This window comes from Myotis daubentonii, chromosome 2 (genome assembly GCF_963259705.1).
Source record: "Myotis daubentonii chromosome 2, mMyoDau2.1, whole genome shotgun sequence".
Classification (NCBI taxonomy): Eukaryota; Metazoa; Chordata; class Mammalia; order Chiroptera; family Vespertilionidae; genus Myotis; species Myotis daubentonii.
Window position 1 is genome coordinate 187535047 of NC_081841.1, and position 16988 is coordinate 187552034.

General features: G+C 36.1%; 1 long non-coding RNA gene across 1 annotated transcript in view; it reads right to left on the minus strand.

Annotated features, from left to right (window-relative positions):
- Positions 1–16720, minus strand: part of LOC132226414 (uncharacterized) — a 113762-nt gene extending 97042 nt beyond the window's left edge. Inside the window, exon 1 of the long non-coding RNA XR_009451045.1 lies at positions 16616–16720. This is a non-coding gene — a long non-coding RNA (uncharacterized LOC132226414). The remainder of the gene's footprint in view (positions 1–16615) is intronic.
- Between the last annotated feature and the right edge of the window lie 268 nt (positions 16721–16988).

Below are 16988 nucleotides of genomic sequence, written 5' to 3' on the forward strand. Positions count from 1 at the left end.
ACATGCCTCCCAACAAAATCAGAATAAACGTTCTTATTAAAGTCACACAGAACATTTACTAAAATAAGTCACCTTCTGGGCTATAAAACATGTATCAATGTCTTTAAAAAGATTTAAGTCATATGGAGGATATATTTTCTCTGAGCACAATGTAACTAAAAAATCAATAATAGAAAGATGATTGGAGAGCCTGTAAATATTTGGAAAGTAATACACTTCTAAAGAATCACAAGTTAAAGAAGACATCAAAATCAAAGTTAGAAAATACTTTTCACTGAAGGAAAATTAGAATAAAAATGTCATAATCTGTGATATCCTACATATTAACTTAGATAATTTTTATAATAAACATCTTATACAAAAAGGAGAACAGTCTCAAATCAAGAATCTAAACCGTCTTCTTAAAAAACTAGAAGAGTGAAGCAAAAATTAGTACTCAAAGTAAGAAGTGGAAATAAAGATCAGAGTGAAAATTAATGAACTAGAAACAAAAAACCACAACCAAATAAGTCAATAAAACTACAAGCTATTTCTTTGAGAAAAATCAATAAATTTGATAAACCACTATTCAAACTTAACAGAAAAAAAGACACAAAATACCAACATCAATATGGAAAAGAAGAAATATCACTATAGTTTCTACATATGCTAATATGATAACAACAGAATATTATGTATAAGCTAGAGCCTCAGTGCATGAAATTGTGTGTGGGTAAGGTCCCTAGGTCTAGCCTGCGATCAAGGCCATCTTCCACCCGCTCGCCAGTCCCCAGTCCTGCCCTGCCACCGTTCACCTTGGTTCCCCATGGTTTCCCGTTCGCCATCCAGTGATCGGAGCCTGTGGGCTGGGGGTAGGGACCGAGAGGTAGTCAATGCACCTCATAGCGACTGGTCGACTGGTCGTTCTGGTTGTTACACCATTATGGTTGCTGGCCTTTTATTATATAGGATATGTGCCAGTAAACTCAAACTAGATAAAATGAGCAAATTTCTTGCAAGACACAACTACCAAAGAATGCATATGCATAGTGTACATTCTCTCTCTCTCTCTCTCTCTCTCTCTCTCTCTCTCTCTCTCTCTCACACACACACACACACACACACACTAAAGAATCCTGTATCATACAAAGGAAACTCCAGATCCCAGATTCCCAGATAGTGAATTCTAGAAAATATTTAATATAGATAATATTCCAGAAAATAAAGGGGAGATTACCTTGATAATGAAAAGATGAAGTTATTACAAGAAAACTATAGGCCAATATAGCTCATGAACATGATTTTAGCAAGTAGAATTCACTAAAATATTGAAAAGGATAATATATCTTGACTGTGTTAGACAGGATTCTGAGATGGTCTCTAAGATACTTGTCCCCTCGTGTATATGTCCTTCTCTCCCTTCGTGTGGGTGAGATCTCTTAATATCATGGGATTGTCATTTCTGAAATAGGCAAATTTCATCAATCATATAATTTAGCCATTTAACTCCTAAGTATTTACTTAAGAAAAATAGGTGTATTTGTTCATATAAATTTACACTAATGTTAATAGTGGCTTTATTTGTAATAGCCAAAAACTGGAACCAGTCAAATTTTCTATGAGGAGGTAAACTGATTAACAAAGTATGGAATATCCATAACAATGCTATATCTCACAGCAATAAAGATAGTCAACATGGGGAATTTTAAAAACATTGTGCTAAGTGAAAGGAACTAGCCAGAAAAGACCATGTATTGTATGATTCCATTTGTATAAAACATTCAGGATAAGTAAACCCATAACATAGAAATTAGGTTAGTGGTTGCCAAATAGCTGGGAGGGGGGTGCAGAGTGACTGCTAACTGGTATGAAGTTTATTTTTGGGGTGACAAAAATGGTCTAAAATTAGATTGTAGTGATGATTGCATATATTTTTAAATATACTGAAAACCACTGAATTTTATAGTTTCAATGATGGAAGGTATGGTATATGAATTGTAATTTCAATAAGGCCATTAAAATATTGCTCTCATGAATTTTTATTGAAATTTACAAACTCTATTTGGAAGCTTTGTTTACATTATTTTTTTATTTGTGTATTTTTTTATAGTCACCTATTGGGCAAAATGGACATTTTAGTCCCTGTTTGATAGACACAAAGGAATAATGCATTACTGTTTCCATGTCTATGAGCAAGCAAGTCTGGCATAGAACCGTTTGAAAGCCTACACTGATATACTTTAACCCACACAGGATCATATAACTACCCACACTCAAATGTATAGTTCCATTTGTGGTTCCACTACTGTTTCAATGCCACATTTCCTTGAAGTATGTATACTTTCTCCCAAATTGGATCCTACCAGCTGATGGACTCAGATATGCTTCTCATACTGACTCCTGCTGACAGGTGACAAATAATCAAATAATGAATGCTGGTTGGAATGCATAGGAGGTCATCCTAAGGTTCATTTAAGTGTATTTGAATTGATCAATTAATGAGGTAAACTTAATATCATGTGCCCTATCAATTATATATCTATCCCCGTTTCCTAGACTGTGTTATGGAACAGAAAATCTGAAACCTTAAATCCAGATGGGTGGTCTAGGTACAAAACCAGCTGTGCAAAGAAAATGACAGGATGACAGGACACACCCCCCAAAAAATCGAAGGTAGATAAACCTGCGATGGCAAAAGTTACAGAATTAGGTCAATAAAATGTCATTTCGGTACAGAAAAAGTACAAATTAGGAGCTTTGAAATAACTTAACTTGATTAAATTAAGAGACTATAGGATAAGAAGACCACACACAGCAAGTAAAAAATAAACCCAGGTCTAATTATTGTTCTTTCCAATTATTTAGAGAATCGTTACAATTGGAAACAAAAATTCCATGCTGACAGAGGTGACAGGATTCTTCAGGAACTGCCACCCCAATGCAAAACCACAGAATTAGAGAGAGCTTCTGCTTATCATCACACTCCAAGACTATTATGGAGGCAAAAACTCGGGATTTAAAAGAATAAAAAAAAAAAAAGTAAGAAAAAGGAGTAGAAGGTACTTGAAGTGACCAGAGAGTCAGAAGCAGAGTATTTTCCCCAGGACCATGAACATGTTAGCTATCCATAGAAGGTGATGGTGCTATGTTTTCTAATATGTTATTCTTAATTTAGGAACCTACTAAAAACTGTGACATTTTTCCTGTGTAAAGAGTGTGTGTGTGTGTGTGTGTGTGTGTGTGTGTGTGTGTGTGTGTGTTGGGAGGGTGAGTTCTGAATATTTTTAAATACCTGGATTATGTCTATTTCCGAATCAGCTTCCTTTGCTTTCTTTACACAAATATTAGAACCAAGAAATATATTTATGTGTAGGAAAGAAGAAAGGAAAAGTTTAGAATTTCCTCCTCGGATATAAACACAAAGAAAATCCTTCTCCCTGGCTTACAGAGCCAACGGGAACAATAAATGGATTGTCAGATTTAGAAAAAAATAACTAAAGTTCCTGAACTTGAGAAAACATGCAAGAGTAGGCTCCCATGAGTTCATTGTTGTCTAAACATGGACCTTGACCAAGAGCTTGCTCTTTCCCTGGGTACCACTACCAGTTTCAAGAAAAAAAAATATTTAAAACAACTTATAATCAAGGTGCCACAGAGCTCAGAAATCATGTGTTTTAAAAATGGTTAAGCCATTTCCCAAACTCTTCTTACTCTAAAAAGTATCAGTTATTCAGGCTCTACATCACATTCAGTTGAAGACAATTGATCACCAGTATATAAGTATCCCTTATAAATAAGAGGTTTTGCTAGAAGAGATACAGCAAGGGGTCTAGTCATGCGGTCACATCAGGGTCATGTTGGTGACCCACCTTTCTTTGTTTCTGCAACCACTTTGGATTTCCCTTGCTCTTACACGTGTCCTTCCCAGACTCCTCTTTGGCCACATTCCCTAGAAACATCCATCTCTCCTCTCTCCATCCTTGTCCTCATTTCTTTCATTGCTCCAGACTGCTCTAGAACAAGAGCTGCAGTAGCAGGACATGAAGTGATGACAGAAGACCTCTTTCTTCTTACTCCTTCATCATTTCAACAACTCAGGACAATTTCCTTAGGAAATACAGCACCAAGAATTAGGAAGGGTCTGAGCATTTACCCTGCATTTAAACTAACAGGTTAGTCTGTGACAAATTCATGGATACCAGCAAAAGACACAATATTCCTGGGTCTGTTATATAAAACAATCACTGTAACCAGAAAATTAACATTTGTGCTGGTTGCCCAAGCCCCAGTACCCACAGGAAGTGTAAAGACACCTCAGACAGTGAATTGTGTTAATAGGCGAGGAGCTCTGAGTTCAGGGAAACTGGATATTTTATAATAGGTACTAAGTACCCTAGGGGGAGACATTTTTATTATACCGGGCAGCAAGCAAGCCCACCTTTTGCTCCAGGAGAAGACACCAGTTCTGTCTTCCATGACCATTCTCTATATAAAATTTCTTGAAAGGATAGTCTAGAACAGTGGTTCTCCACCTTCTGGCCCTTTAAGTACAGTTCCTCATGTTGTGACCCAACCATAAAATTATTTTCGTTGCTACTTCATAACTGTAATGTTGCTACTGTTTTGAATCATAATGTAAATATCTAATATGCAGGATGGTCTTAGACAACCCCTGTGAAAGGGTCGTTCAACCCCCAAAGGGCTCGCGACCCACAGGTTGAGAACCTCTGGTTTAGAACAATGGGGTCAGCGCCTCTCCCAAAAGATATGCAGACAGACACAAAGCCCATGGACAATTGTCTCCCAACATTTCAGTGCACCATTATCAGCCCTGAGGAAAGAAGGAATCCTGGAAGGAACACCTTTGTCCCATATAAGTGGTTTGTGGTAGTCTGAAAACAAACAGAGAAGAAACACAAAACAAAGCCGTTAGAAAAGTCACAGGAACCACATATTGGCATTGAAAATAAGACAGAAGAGGACTCATTCTAAATAGAGTCCTATTTTGGCATGTATTTGCACAAATCAGTCAGTATCCGTACCTGTTGGCCATCAAAAATAAAGCACATGACCTTGGCATTACTGGAGGGAGAGAGAGAGAGAAAGAAAAAAAAAAGAGAGAAAGAAAGAATGGGGAAGGAAAGGAAAGAAAGAAATAGTCATTAAAAAGCAGGCTGAGAAAACTAATAAGTTAACCATTTTCTTTGAGGGTTTACAAATGCCCAAATTAGGACTTTCCCCTACCACTTCTTTGTCCTAAGGTCTCTTGGTAGTCTCAGCCCACCTCCCCATCTCCACCATGCTGAAGCCCCTGCTTTGAAACTAGCACAAGTGACTTCTGGGATTGTAGGCAGCTTATCTATCACCACTCAGAGAAGGTGAGAGGAGGAGGAGCTCTTGAAACCATAGCACTGATGCATCTGGAACAGATGTTCTGGGAGCTTCACATTGGAACCCCAGATCATCTTCCCTTGGAAGCCTTGTGACAGCTGGTTTTATGACCTGCTGTTGTGTGATTTTTTTATTCCTCACCCGAGGATATGTTTTCATTGATTTTTAGAGAGAGAGAGGAAGGGGAAGAGAGAGAGAGAGAGACTTCCATGTGAGCAAGACACATTGATGGGTTGCCTCCCGTAAACTCCCAGACCTGAGATTGAACTGAAACTCAGGTATGTGCCCTGACAGGGAATTGAACCTGCGATCTTTTGGTGTGTGGGACAACCAACTGAGACACATGGCCAGAGCTACCAATGCTGTTATTAAGACAGTGTTATTAATTCAGGAATACCCCAAGATCTTCAGAATCAAAGGATGGGCTACAAACACAACCACCGTGTACGTAACTTGGAGAGGAAAACATTTTCTAAAGAAGTTTCCTGTAAAGTTTTAGAATGTAGCTATTTGTTGGTTAGAGATTGTCTTTATATACCAATTATGTGAAGATATTTATAAGGTTCACTAATTTGATAATGCCTGGAAAAGTTTTTATAAGATTTGAATAAATATATTCAATTATCATACAAACATCTTTAGTCTGAAGAAAAAGGTAAGTATAATGGAATATAACTCAACTACAAAGAGGAAAAACAAATATGGGATTTTTTAATGTTCAATTACTAATCAATATCCAGTGACTTCAGTCGAGCATGCTGTAAAAAACAAACAAACAAACAAAAAGACTGTAAATAACCTGCTTTCCTTCTCTATGGCATGAATACTGAAACACCTTTTTATGTATCATGTCTATTCTACATTTGGCTGCAAACATTATCAAGGCAATAATAACTATCAGGTGGATGCATGTGATGATGAGGAGTGAGTGAAATTCACAGAACTTTTCTACTTTTTCTTGGAAACAAGAAGCAGTTGAAATGATGCATATATTTCTAAGCACTTTATATAATGGGGATCAGAACTTGCAAAGAAATGAATATAATCCTGACTGATTCAAGTTCATATCCACCTATGGGAAAGCAGAAGTGAGACCAGCCAGTTCATAGGAACTTCAAATCAAGCAATTAATGAGTATAACTCTGCTTGCTGTCTGGTTACTGAATTGTGGCGCCATGTAGGAAAGCAAGCCTAAAAACTTCCTGACATCTTTTTTTCCTTCATCATTCTGGCTAGTTGTCTTACTCCTGAGGTGTGACTAAATTAGAACCTTCTCAGCTGCAGGGAATTCTGAGTGAACATAAGCTGTTGCTTTATGACCTGTATTAGATTGTGCTGGGGTCGAAAACCATTATGGACTCTATACCTAAGACAAAAGGTCCTATCTACTTGTCCATGAATAAGTAATTGCAAATTATTACATCTGCAAAGGGAACTGGGACATTCTACCTGGTCCAGGAATCAGATTTGAACTGTTAAAAGCCAAAGAGAGAGAAAAAAATAAGTATTGCTTGCTTTAAAGAATAATAAAAGCAACAGTTAAGAAAATGGAAATCTTGAGTGAGTGCATTTAAATTGTTTGTTGTAGGACATTACAAGCAAATGTCAATAAATCTGCGTTCTTACATAAACCCAAATACAATTTGATTTATTACTTTTTTCTATTTTAGAACTGCTAGGTGTCTTGATAGATTGCCTTTTTGGTCCTAGAGAATTTAGAAGGCTTAAAAATCATCGTAGTAAGGTTAAATAAAGGAAAATAAATTGTCTAAATATTAGATAGATTATTTTGCAAGAATATGCAGAAAGTATTGCAGAGACCTAATTTTCTTCTAAGGAAGGAATCTCCATACGGTCAAAATCAACTTGGAACAGGCTCTCACCTTTGCTACCTCTCCTATCACAGGAAAGACAGGTGAGAGCGAGCCTGGAACAGGGTCAGCCTCCTGACAAGTGTTAGCCTGAGCATCTTGGAGGAAAGCAAATTCCTTTAAAAGAAAGCGAATGATGATTCTGTAGCAAAGGGCTGAACCCTCAGGAATGACGATGACACTTTGAAATGATCACTAAGTGGCGTGATACAAATAAAAGTGAGCAATCTTGAATGACGGAGCAGACCACAAAGAGAGGCCATACCTGAGAAAGGGGGGAGCTAGCTCTCTGAGCCATCAGCAATCCCTGCAGAGCACAGATCATGGCTCAGCCACAGGGCTAAGTAGCTACATGGCTATGCTTAAGGATATCAGTCCTAAAATGTGTAGAATTCCCATATAATGCATTCATTGTCTACAAATCCTTGTTTTGTTTCCCCAGAGTCTCAAATTATAGAAACCTTCTGTATATTAAAAATAACTAGCCAGCCAGTGTGACTCAGTGGATGAACGTCAGCCTATGTATGAATCAGGGGGTTGAAATTTGATTCCAGGTCAGGGCACATGACTGGGTTGCAGGCTCTATCCCCAATAGGGGGCATGTAGGAGGCAGCTGATCAAGGATTCTCTCTCATCATTGATGTTTCTATCTCTCTCTCCCTCTCCCTTCCTCTCCTAAGTCCATAAAAATATTAAATAATAATAATAATTACTCTGAACAGGTATACCTCACCTACCAAAGTCAAGTGACATGGGTCCACAGAATTAGTCTATTCTCTTTCAGAGGAAGTCAACTTAGCGAAGCTCTTTCCTCTCATAATATGCTATACTTTGTGTATAAATCAAGCAAGAGAATACATTTGGCAGAACCACAATATAAATGTTTCACAAGGAGAAATATTAGAGCTGAGTATTTTTGTAAATATGCCATTAGATCCTGATATTTTTGTCTGATTTCAAAGAAACTTTGTTGCTTCGGGAAATGCAGCTATTAATAGAGCACGAGTCCTACTGCAGAAGGTGTGCCACAGAGAAAATACAGAAAGAGTGAAATTAATGTACCAATCAATTATCCCCTTGCAAGAAAAAAATTATTTAATAAATTTACACCTGGCTCTAACACCCACTCCCATCTGAACATAGTGGCAGAAAACTTAATCTTAATTATTTTTGGATCAAGTCTCTCTTGGTGATGTGCTTAGATCCCAGAGTTCTATGTATTATCAAAGATCTGGAGACCAGTTCCGAAAAGTGTTATCTACCCATTGTTGTTGTCACTTAGTTACCAAAGGTCTCAGTATGCCTGGCCTTTTAGATCTCACAGCTCTTCTACCTCCAAGCCATGGCTGAGCCACTGAAAGTCCTTGAAAAGCCTGAGGCTGTCCAGAGGCTGGCATGTTCAATGCATGAATTTCTTATCCCAAAAGGGTGCCCTGCTGCCCCCTCACTGCACCTAGGAGGCCCCTACCTTTTGATCTCTCTCTAGGTTGAGAGGGAACATCATCCCTCAATTAGTCATCAAAAGTATTTATCCCTAACATCTTCACTTCATTAAATTTAAGCTGTAACAAAAGATAGGAAAAATTGTAATATTAAAGCAGTATTTGCTTTGATGTCTATGAAAATCTGAGGCAAGTGCAAAACCTGACCCTTCAAAAGGTACCTTACCAGCTTGAGAGAGGTGGGAAGAGAGGGTTTGTAGAAAGTGTGCCACAGTGAGAAAATACAGGAAGGCCAGAAAAATTAGTTGATCAATAAATTACCCCCACTTTAGTTCTTGCTTTGCCCCTGGCTGTTCGACCCTGAATAAGGCATTGACCTAATCTACTCTTCCTTTTTTCTATCTGTAATAAGTTAGAATCAAAAATTCTGTCCCTCCTTTGGATGTAATCATTTTGCTTGTCGGTTTTATTTACTCTGGCATTCTTGTTTAAAACTTATTACTCAAATCTATGTATTTTTACAGCTTTAAGTAAGAAGTCAAACATTGTATATAGAGATGAGGAAGGACTACTGGCTTTATATTATTATCATGGTTCTGATTATTAACTTAATCACTGAGTACTTACTATAAACTAGATACTTGGCTACCTATGTGCATGTCCTCATTGGGATAGCCTACAGTTCCCTAGGTGGCCCAACCCAAGCCACCCCAACACATCCATGAAAAAGCAAGAAAGATGAAATAGGAATGATCCTACAATTCTGTTTGTAGAGAGATGGTTTAATCGCTTAATATTAACAACAAAAATGAGAAAAGAAGTTTAGACAAGTTTTAAATACATAAAAATATGGTTAAAATTGTGTCAAGTTATAGCACTTTATAAATGGAAGACTATTTATATATTAAATAAAATGTGTATTTTTAAAGTATTAAAATATTTTTATAAACTCAACATAAAATATATATATTAAGAAATATTAAAATGGTTCTCATCACAAGAAAAAATGTATAAATATGTATGGTGACAGATGTTAACTAGATTTATTGTAGTGATCATTTTGCAATATATACGAATATCAAATGATTATGTTGTACATCTGAAGCTAGTATAATATTATATGCCAATTATAGCTCAATAAAGAAAGAAAAGAAAGATAAGGTGAAAGTTGAAAAATAATGTGAAGCTTGATGTTTATGACAGCATACATAAAGTTGACATTCTTGCAACTTAAAAAATCTGCTCATAATCTTCTAAGAATAAAACACAAGACAGATTCTAAATATAGGGTGTGGGAAGAGACTCAAAAACACTTAATCAAAAATGGTTAGTGGCAAGAGACTTCTGAAAGCAATTAAGAGAGGAAATTGGGAGATCAAAGATTGAAGGGAAAAGTGTGATGATGGTATGAATGCAAAGGTGGTCTTACATATGGAGAGAGGGTAAGATGTCAACATGGGGTAGGAAGGAACAGAGGGATTAAAAGTCAGACAATTACTGCCCTGGGAGTTCATGTTCCTCAGCCCAGCTGCAATAGCAAACATAAGAACTAAGGTAAGACCAAAGAACCAGCTATAATTTTAATTCAAGTTAGTGGAGGGATAGAATTAGAAAGATGATTATCCCTACAGATGGGAAGTGGAAGAAAAATGAGAGCATAAGGAAGAAAGAAGCTCATAAATTAAAATTTGATAAGATAAATTCTTTGTTATTTTAAAGATATTTTGTTTGTCTGGATTGTAAGTTTCTATCTGGTCATAAATAAAAGTATAATCTTTAAACAGATAAAAACAAGGTTAAGTAAAATAATGTGTATTCTGTATTATTTTCATTTAGATTTTATAATTTTATGTGGAATACCTTCAAAATCTTCTAAAATTTTTGCTAGGAATGGTTAACATACAAAAATAAATCTTGGCTTTACCAAGAAAAATGAGATATAAATAATTAGAATAGTATTATTATACAAATGTATTGTGGAATTAACTGCAAATTAACTTAAAATGTCTTAAAATGACTTTTTTATAATTCAATAGTATCTTAGGATAATATATCATTTTAAAATAAGTATGTATAGTATTCTGATTTTAAAGTATATGAAGTATTTTAAAATAGGTGATTACTACTCACCCAAGAATAAAGTCAAGCCACTAAAATATATTTTGATCTCATTTCTCTGTAATATGGCAGCCTTTTAACTCTATTCTGCTTTTTAGACAATAACTTAAGAGATTTAAAAGATATTAAAATCAAGAAGCTGTTAGTTATTATGATTAATTACCATCATTTATTACCAGTAAACTCTTACAATGTAACAACCAAAATTCAGATTCCATTGAAGTATGGAGTCTCCTTGAAAAAATGGGGCTAGAATAGACTATAAGCCATTTTCCACCAATACAACGGCAGCAATCCCTTCACTCTTTATAGGGAACATTATAAAAATTAAGCAAAAAAAGGGGGTGTGGAATTCCAGAGACTTTGGTAGGTATTTATTCCAGAGGAGCGTGGACAATCAGTAGAGAAATGCTCTCAGCTGCATTTTACTATATCTTGTTTCTCATTCAAAAAAAGGGTTGCATAAATCTAAAACCTATTTTGAGTAACATGTATGTCACTATCTAAAATATCTTTTCCTTCAAGCCAAGAAAAGAGATTTGTGGAGACTCCTGGTGTTGAAAGAAGGCATCTAATAACAAATCAATAGGATAGTGACTGCTCAACAGTGAGAATGTGAAATTAGAGGACTTCTGAAACACAGTGTCATTATATTGACTGTTTTGTAAGATTATTCAAACACATATGCTAAAAAGGGGATGGTGAATGTAGGATCACATGTTCATTTCTTGAGCAGTTATGTTACTGATTTGAAACTTTCAAACAGAACTATGTTCAGAATTACAATATTTTAAACTTGATCAGAGTTAAAACTGAAGTATCTCTGAACATTTTAAACATACTTCAGATGCTTTAAAGAATGATTAGCTTCCCCTATAAAATGAGCCCAAGTATTAAATCTGTGCTTTTAAGTTATGTATGGGCCCAAATTCTGATTTATTAACTTAAGCTACACACACACTCACCAAGAAAATCTTAGTTGCTCTTCCTCCATTTATGTCTTCAAACACAGAGGAGAAATTTGTGGGACTGCTGATATCCATCCTAAGGCACATTCTATAGATAAACAGAGGACTTTGTTCGCTGGATCTTTTCATTCAGAGCCTTTCATGAGCTGTGAATTTCCTCTAAAAGCACCTATCAGCATGAATAAACTGATAAAAGCAAATGTGTGAAATGCCTTTCACTTAACTAACAGGCATGACTCCAAATTCTAGAACTCCCACTGCTTTCATCTGAAACCCTAACCCATGATGATAGTAAACACGATTTGATGGAAGGTCCTGCACTAATGTTACAAGATTGTTGGCCTATTGTGAAGTGATCTTTAATGGAAATCTCTGTCAGACATAATCCATTTCTGTACAGGCTCAGATGATCTCCTGTGACTGTGGCATTCCATTTTGTACAAAAAGTCAGATTAATAAACCCATTCAGCCTTCCCAGAGCATTCATTCATTCATTCATTCATTCATTCATTCATGTGTGCTGTGCACTCAGCAGCTTCCACCCTGGGGCACAAGGAGGTGACACGTTCTGCCCCGTGCGTTCAAAGTCCAGTAAAAACATCATGCCTACAGCCAGGTTTATAACTAATACATGTGAAAAACTGATAGCACTGTCGGGAGATGTGGGTAAGTTCTCAATGGTGGGAAATCTCAATTATTGGTAGGTCAAAAGGAGAAAAATATTAGTAAAGACACAGAAAACTATAAAGAATATAAACCTCGATGGAATGAACTTCCCAAGAAACTTGCACAGCCAGGAAGAATATGCATTTCTCTCAAGCACAATTTTTAATTGCCACATGCTAGTTTATAAGAACATCTCAATTTCAAAGGATTTATATCACAAAGAAAAATAAGATAGTAAATAACAGTGACTAAGAGGTAAATTAAAAATCTCCATAGTTTTGGGAAATCTAAGATACTTCTAAATAATGGCTAAAAAGAAAACATAACAGAAATTTAAAAAAAATTACTTGAAACAAACAATAAAAATATATTTTAACACTTGTGGAGCTCAGCAAAAGAGTATTTCAAAAAGGAAGAATAGAACTTTAAATTTTTACAACAGAAAAGAAATGATGAATAGATATCTTGTTAGCAACAGCAGTAAAAAAAAAACAGTCCAAATAAATTTTTAAAGGAGATATTTCAGAAATTAATAAAATAAAAACAAATATGCAATACAAAGAATTGACAAAATAAACATTTGGCTCTTCAAGAAAACTAGCAAAACAGACAATCTTCTGGTGAGAGTGGCAACATAAAGAAGGCAGGAATACCCCATATGAAACTGAGGGTTCCTATGACTTGATTAAATTTAGTTTTAAATCCTAGCTCTAGAAATCCTCTCTCTCTCTCTCTCTCTCTCTCTCTCTCTCTCTCTCTCTCTCTCTCTCTTCTCTTCTCTTCTCTTCTCTTCTCTTCTCTTCCTCTCTCTCTCTCTAGTCTAAATGGATAGATAGGTAGAACATAAATAGATATACTATATCTATATATAGATATATAGATATAGATAGACATAGACAGATGATAGATTATAGATATAGACATAGACATAGACATAGACATAGACATAGACATAGACATAGACATAGACATAGACATAGACATAGACATAGACATAGACATAGACATAGACATGATATAGATATAGATAGATCCCTTAGAGACCTAGCTAGTCTTTCCCCTAGATCCGTGGTCGGCAAATTGCGGCTCGCGAGCCACATGCGGCTCTTTGGCCCCTTGAGTGTGGCTCTTCCTAAGCCTTAGGGGTACCCTAATTATGTTAATAACAATGTACCTACCTATATAGTTTAAGTTTAAAACATTTAGCTCTCAAAAGAAATTTCAATCGTTGTACTGTTGATATTTGGCTCTGTTGACTAATGAGTTTGTCGACCACTGTGGAATTAGCAACCCCCAAGGCACAGAAGGCAGTAGCCTGCACCTGACTAATGGTCACAAGGTTTGGACCTCTGGGAGGCTAAAGATAACATCTTAACCTAAGTTATGTTTCAGTTCCTGAGCCCTAAGGTTGAATCACCCCTTAGCTACTTTTCCATGAAACCAGATAAAGGAACACTAGAACAGACCTCAGCAATGTCCTCGGTCTTGAAGAAATCACTCACTACCCTTATCTCACCTCCAACCAATCAGCCCCCAGCATGACAACAAACCTGCTAGCCCACGGTGCCTGGTAATTTTGCCCTACACAGTCTGTGAACTGCACGTCATCAAGAAGTTTGGGCTTGTCCTGGCCAGTGTGGCTTAGTTGGTTGGGCATCAGCCCCAAAGATTGCTGGCTCAATTTCTGGTCAGGACACATGCCTGGGTTTCGGGCTCAATCCCCAGTCGGGGTCCTGCAGGAGGCAGCTCTCTTGATGTCTCTCACACACACTGATGTGTTTCTCCCTCTCCTCCCTCTCTTTCTGAAATTCAATAAAATTGTGTGTGTGTGTGTGTGTGTGTGTGTGTGTGTGTTTAGAGGAGTTTGGGGTTTTGAGCGTTAGCTTCCCATCCTACTGGATGGCAACATTCATAAAAAAAAAAAAATAGCCAATCTTTCTCCACTGCACTTCTCTGTGTCAGTGTCTGGCTCTGCTAGTGCCAAGTGGATGGCTGGACAAACTCTGTTCAATAACACACACCGTGGATGAAAAGGTAGATAGATACAACCACAGATAAAATGGATAAGAGAATATGATGAACGAATTTATATCAAGGCATTGGAAACTAGACTAAACGGACAAGTTATTAGAAAAACTTTTTTTTTAAAACAGATTCATGAGGAAATAGCCTAAAGAGTTCTAATTTTAAAAAATAGAAAAAAAATAAAAACTTGCATAGAACTTGTTTTAAAACTTGTTTAAAATATTTTCACAAGAAAAACATTTGGCCCAAATGTGTTTATATAAACTCCAACAGAAAACAGAATGAAGAATCACCCTCCAATTCCTATCCCGAGGCTTGTATTACCTTGACCTCAAAGTAGACAAAGCAAAGAATGGCAAGAGCAGTTCAGAACAATCTCACTCAGGAATTTAGAAGCAATTTTCCTAAGTACTGTATTAGCAAACCAAATTAAACCATGAATATACACCCAAGGTGGGTTTATACTGGGAAAGCAAAGAAGGGGGGCTTAAATAAGGAAAATATAATTATAATTCACCACATTAAAAGATCAAAGTGAAAACCATATAAGCATTTCAATAGATGCAGAAAATATATTTGATAAAATAACATCAATTCTTGATATAAAAATGTTACAAATAATTGAGATTTCCTAACAAGTTAAAGGCACCTATGCAAAACCTATAGCAAATATAGTTCCTAATAATAAACATTTTGATGCATTACCTTTAAAATTGGCCTTCAATAAAGTTAAGACTTCTTTGTACATTAGAAAGAGTATGGAAGGTATAAAATAAACTGAGAGATGGTTTGCAACACATGTAACCAAAAATATTTGTTTCTGTAATATATAAGAGAATCCAGATATCACTAAAAAAAAAAAAAAAAGATAATCTCACAGAAATTCTATTGTAATAGATAAGAATACCCACCCATGTGAATGGCCCAAAAAACATGTGAAAAGATTCTCCACCTCATTAGTAATCACTGAAATATAAGTTAAGACAAAATACTATTTCATACTCCCTTTGATTATAAAAATTATATAAATTTAACAATATCAAATTTTGGAGTGTATGAAACAGTGGAAACATGAGAGCAGTACTGGTGGAAGTAAAATATTATAACCACTTTGGACCACAGTTTCATATTAATTTTTAAGACTTATCGTACAACCCAGCAATTTTAGGGGCAGGTGGGAAGGGGGAATAGGGAGGGAAAGGGGAACCTTCACATATACTAGTATATATATGAGAAAGGTACACAAGTCTTTATAATAGCAAAGAAATAAAACTGAAAACTGCTTAAACATTTATCAACAACACAATCGATAGAGTGCATTCACATAAATATGAAGTGTTACATAAAATGCAAAAACAGAAATTTTTTATTTCCCATAATTTTTCTCTTCCTGTAAGTCCTAGCCCAGACCTGTAGATTCTGGGCCCAAGACCAGCAAGATGGGATCAGCTGGGAACTTGGTAAAAATGCAAAACCTCTGGCCCCATCTCAGTCTTACTGGTTCATGTTGTATATTAACAAGATTTATGTGCACCTGAAATTTGAGAAGCACTGCCCCATAGTGGCTGTATCCATTGTTCAGGACAGCATCAACTAGTTAGATTTTGCATCAAAATACTGTATTTAGCAATTCTAGTATTAGTACATTAAAACGGTTCTTGGTAAGTTTTTAAAACAACAAATGCAAATATACCTCTATTTGCATAACACATTTATAACATTTATAGAATATCCCCTATTTATAATAAAGCCACATCAAAAATACAAAATATAAAACAGATAAGCTCTAGGCTTATCAGATCATTTTAAGCATTTTTTTTCCTTCTTTTTAAAACTAAAAGATTATCGGGAAGACATTAGAAATTTGTGCAAAGCTCGGGATAATTTTTTGTTATACAATAGGGACCTGATCTCTGCAAAATATCTAATATCCTTGGCCTCTATTGGATAATCATCATGGCTCCCAGTTAATTGTGAGAACAAAAATGTTCCCCATTAATTTCCCTAGAAGAGAAATCCTCCAGGAGGCAGTCCTGCCCCATTGAGACCGCTGCTCTACACAGGCTTCCTGGGGAAGTTCCAATTTTGACCCTAAGCTGCCTTTGGAAAGAAGCCAATTGTCCCTGTGCCTGGGACGTTGTTAGTGGATATTTACCTCCATCTCTTCGGTACTTTCTTTTCTTCAACTACACTGTTGTGCCCCTACCAGCTAGCAAGAGGAGATTATTAAATATTTAGAAATTTTGCAAGCCAATTGAAGCCATGTGAGTGGTTTAAATAGACCATGGTGGGAATATTTATACAACAGAAATTGGCTCGTTCTGTGGGCGAGAGGACCAGTTGGTAAATATTTAACAGCACATCCCTCATTTTATAGGAAGGACCTTTGGCAATTTCCTCCTATTCTCACTTTTGCAGAGTCAAGTTTCCTTCACTGTAGCAGACACATTTATTCCCTTTTGACTAATAATGTTGAGTAATATTACTTCCAAACAGTCCATGCTACTTTTTTAATACATTGTGTCGAA